The sequence below is a fragment of the Echinococcus granulosus genome (assembly GCF_000524195.1).
Source record: "Echinococcus granulosus chromosome Unknown EG_S00003, whole genome shotgun sequence".
NCBI lineage: Eukaryota > Metazoa > Platyhelminthes > Cestoda > Cyclophyllidea > Taeniidae > Echinococcus > Echinococcus granulosus.
In genome coordinates this window covers 280,480-284,649 of record NW_020170383.1, presented here as the reverse complement: position 1 = coordinate 284,649, position 4,170 = coordinate 280,480, and the positions used below count along the sequence as shown (strand labels likewise).

The following is a 4,170-nucleotide window of genomic DNA, read 5'->3' as shown; positions in this document are numbered from 1 at the left end:
TGACCTGCTGAATTGTGATGAGAGATGGCTTCTGTACTTTAACATTCGCGTAACGAGTTAGCATATCGTTGCTAATTTTCAAATGAGTTTTTTATCTGTCTACTCACTCATTCACTAACTTACCTCACTTCGCCTCACCTCACGCTAACCACCTCAAGCCCGGATCACTTGATCCCCTCAATAGTATGTTTCATGTATGCATGTGTGTGGGTGAGTGAATTAGTGAGTGTAGTGGAGTGGAGCGAAGACAGACTTGTTCACTACGAAGTTCTGAGTGAATTTCTTGACAAACGATTACGGCTAGGCTGCCAAGGTCCATCTCCTGTGCAGCTGCTCGGTACGATGTAAGTGGGAGGTGTAGGGGGGCAGCTCCTTACTGGGTAGAAACAATCAACGGTGGAACTTGCTGAGTCGGTGTGAACAAACGCCTACTCTAATTCCTGAAAAATAGTCTATGACCTCAATGCGTACGGCCACGAAAATTGTCCATGGGAAGGCATTAAGACGTTGGAGGATTGGATGTATTGGGATGGGCAGGTTTGTTGGAAGGAGATACCGCCTCATTCTCCTCCTCATCTCTCATGTTGCCCTTTAATTTTCGTGGCGAATTATTGTCTGCCCTTAGCATCGAGCAGGCAATCACATGATCACGAGTGAGGTAGAATGGACAGTCGGGCGAAGTGAGTGAGTGAGTGGGTTGTAAACAGACGTGGCCAGTACCGCTTTCTGTTCGTGCTGCGACTTTTGTATGAAGGTGGAGTTGGTGTAAACTTGGGTTTTATTGGGAGAGGAATGTTGGTGTAATGGATGGTTTAAGAAATGGAGTATTGCATGAAACTCTCTGCATTTGGTTGGTTTTCCACTTTTGATTGCTTTATTGATAACTCACTGTAGCGAGACCTCCTCATGAGGAGATATTAGCACACTTTGTGGTGGTTTGGGATGAATTGGTTTGAGTTATTCCATCCTCACCCCCTACGCTGCCTTGTATGTCTTTGTTGGCATTCTGTGCCTTTTATGTCCCAAGAAGCAATCGCATAATCTAGAGTGGAACTGAATGGGCAGTTGGGGAGACTGAGTGGGATGTATACGGAGGTGGCTACTTCTATCTAGTTGGTACTGCTACTTTTGTATGGATGTGGGTTCTGCTTAAATTGGGTTTTATTAGGAGAGGATTACTGATGTGGTGGTTGTTGTATCAGCGACTGGGGTGGTTAATGAAGCCTTCTGTATTCATTTGGTTCCTTTCCATTTTTAATTATCCTATTAAAAGCCTAGGTTGATTAAGACATTGAGTTAGTGTTAAGTGCTGTAGTCTAAGTGTGGCGCCTTGAAGTCGAAAACAGACGTAATAGTTAAGTAGAATAAGTGTTGTAGGCGTAGACTTAATTTGGGGCCATTGGCATGGCTCGGAGGCGAGGCGTTTCGGCGGAGGTGCAATGGTGGAACCGCTGTGTGGTCCGTTACCGAAACCGAGAGTCAAACAGTTAACCATGGTGTTGCTTGAGATCTTGGTAACACTGACATTGCCTTCCAAAACCTCTACTCGATGCTTCTTATTCGTTGTCCCTTCTGTCAAATCGTCATCGGTGTTTAGGCTCGTGTCATGATGTGACTGGATTCCACTTTATCTTGACAATTTGGAGCTTGGCAAATAAGCACGTGTTTTCGAGTGGAGCGTCCTGTTTATGGTGGCTTTTTCAATTACCTTTTCACTATAGTGAATGGGACAAGTTGCCTTTTGTGACTTGGTTGTGTTGACTATTTGTGGATTACTTGTTGGTGGATGTCTTCCATTAGAGCAAGGAACAGCACTGTGGCAAATTATCGCGCCACAATTATTCTGTTTTTTGCCAACTCTGATCTCTTCGCCATTATGATAATGTCACCCTCTCATGTCGTCATTAGCATATCGGCGTGGTAATGTCGTTTCATGCATGCAATTGAATTGTCTGCCGCATAATAATGCATGCGGCCGGCTTGTGTGATGCGTTCGCTTTGATGGATGAATGGATGGATAGGTGGGTGGATTGATGGATGGATAGATAAATGGGTAGATGGGTGGATGGAGGGGTGGATGAGGAAAGAGTGACAATTATTTGGTGTGCCTTTGGTGCGTGAATTTCATTTACACGCAGCCTGTTTGTTGGCATCGTTGGAGCACGTTAATGCACCTAGTTTAATCTTGTTTGAGGCTTATTTTAATAGTACAAACTGCCTGTAATGAGGAGGCTCTGTGAGGCATCAATGAGGTGCTGGATCCGTCCAAGTCATCATTAGTGTTTCGAGCTTTCTGTGGCATTCATATTGACTCTACGCAAGTAGGTGAAGGCTATTCACATTGTGGTAATCTTGAACCCAAGCATGTGCTTGCAGTAGGCGGAAGTTGGAGTAAAATGTGTGGAGTGGTTTGTTGATGAGTTTGAAGCAGCCTTAGGCATTGCACGCAGACAAGAGAAGCGTATGGAGACGTGGTAAACACAGGCACAGACATAGGCGGTGATTACTACCACGGTTGAAACAGCAACTCGCCACTTTTGTCGCATTGTTGCAACCACACCCGTTACTTGTCAGGGTGTGATCCTACCTTCTTGTGTATCCGAAAGCAGGACATAGCATGGGTTGTTTTGGGGTTGTGTTGTCTTCCCCTGTTGTGACAATGCTTGTGAGGGACCGATTGACTGAGTGAATGAGGCCCTCCCATAAGCACAGCCACAGGCCGTTCATTCTCCCCTTTTCGGCCAACAGGTGTTTTGGGCGTGTCTGTTTATTTGCAAATGACAAGTTGTTTTGAACCGTGTGATGGTGTAAATGCACACATTTGTGTCTCTTATTGTGTGTCGTTAAGGCAGCACCGACGTAGGTTGATGAGGGTGTTATACACGTAGCCGTGCCTGCACGAGGCTGGTCTTGGCTATTTTTAACCCTTGGCCCTTATTCGTGTCTGAGTGTGTATGTGTGTGTGTGTGTGTCTGGTGCTGGTGGGATGTTGCTTCTTGTCTCCCATTCCATTCGACTCGTGTTTTTGGCTGCGCTAAGTGTTCAGCGATTTCTGCTTGTCCGTGCGCTGAATTACGGCATGAAGGCGAAGTCGTTTTTGATCGAAGGAGACAATAACAACAGGCAAAAGAAGGCTTGGACGAATGAATGAATACCGTGTGGATGAAACGAGGCACATTGAACCTACTCGGAAGTATGTGAATGGTAGATTGGTTGGGTTTGAGACTTCTCAGTTATCGTCTTTCTCTGGTACAGTTGGAGTGCAACCTGGCGTATTGCCGTGTCTGGAGGATGAACTGTGTCAGTGGATTCTAGCTTCTCCATTGACTTCCATTTTTGGCGAAATGACGAAAGACCTTGAGGATTATCAGGATTTTTGCTTGAACATGCGACGAGTCTCGGCCAACGTATTCACCCTTATCGTATGGAGATATTCTAGTGTTATTAGATTTATGGGCACTCTTTCTTTTGCTGGAGAAAAGAATTGGTGGAGGCCACATCAATCTAAAATGGGGAATTAATTTGTGGCGCCCCAAGTCTTGTCTGGGGTTGAAAGAAGTCATAATAGCAGGGCGAAAAACGTGTTGTCGACTTGGCGGATGGGTGAGGGGCTTTTGGCATGGCGTTTGGGCAATGCCACGTAGTGGAAGTACAATGACGGAGCCCGAAGTATCCGCGTAACCGGAATTGAGAGTTAACCTACCAATCGAAGTATTACATAGTCAAAAGTAAATTTAAAAGTGCAACGGAATATATGTAGCGGTTTTGTCCTTTATGGTCTTTCCCTGATTCCTGGTCCTCTTATATTTTACTCATCATTGTGTCTGTTGTTATTGGGGAATTCACTAAGCAGGATTGAACTGAAAGACGTTTTTTTTGTGCGGTTGTGAATTTGTGATGGTTTTTAGGCATTGAGACAGACGATTATACACCCACGTAGTGTGTTTACCAGTCACACTCGCTTTGCAAGTTGTTATTCTTTGGTTGGTGTCTGAAGTTGTCTGCTGATGCACTGGTTTGTCTGGAGACACGCGAAAAACTGCTTCAAGGTGACAGCAAAGTGGAAGACGACAAGTGCAGAAGAGAAAACGTGTTTGCTGGATGGAGCACTAGGCGTGACCAAAGTGGAAGGTTTTTTATGTTGTGAATCTCTGCACACCGAAGCATCCA

At 45.2% G+C, this 4,170-nt stretch overlaps 1 protein-coding gene across 1 annotated transcript in view; it reads left to right on the top strand.

Moving 5' to 3' along the window:
• EGR_00710 (Kelch-like ECH-associated protein) overlaps positions 1 to 4,170 on the top strand; it is a gene marked incomplete at both ends in the record, with an annotated part of 26,825 nt that overhangs the window by 8,726 nt on the left and 13,929 nt on the right. The window lies entirely within an intron of this gene.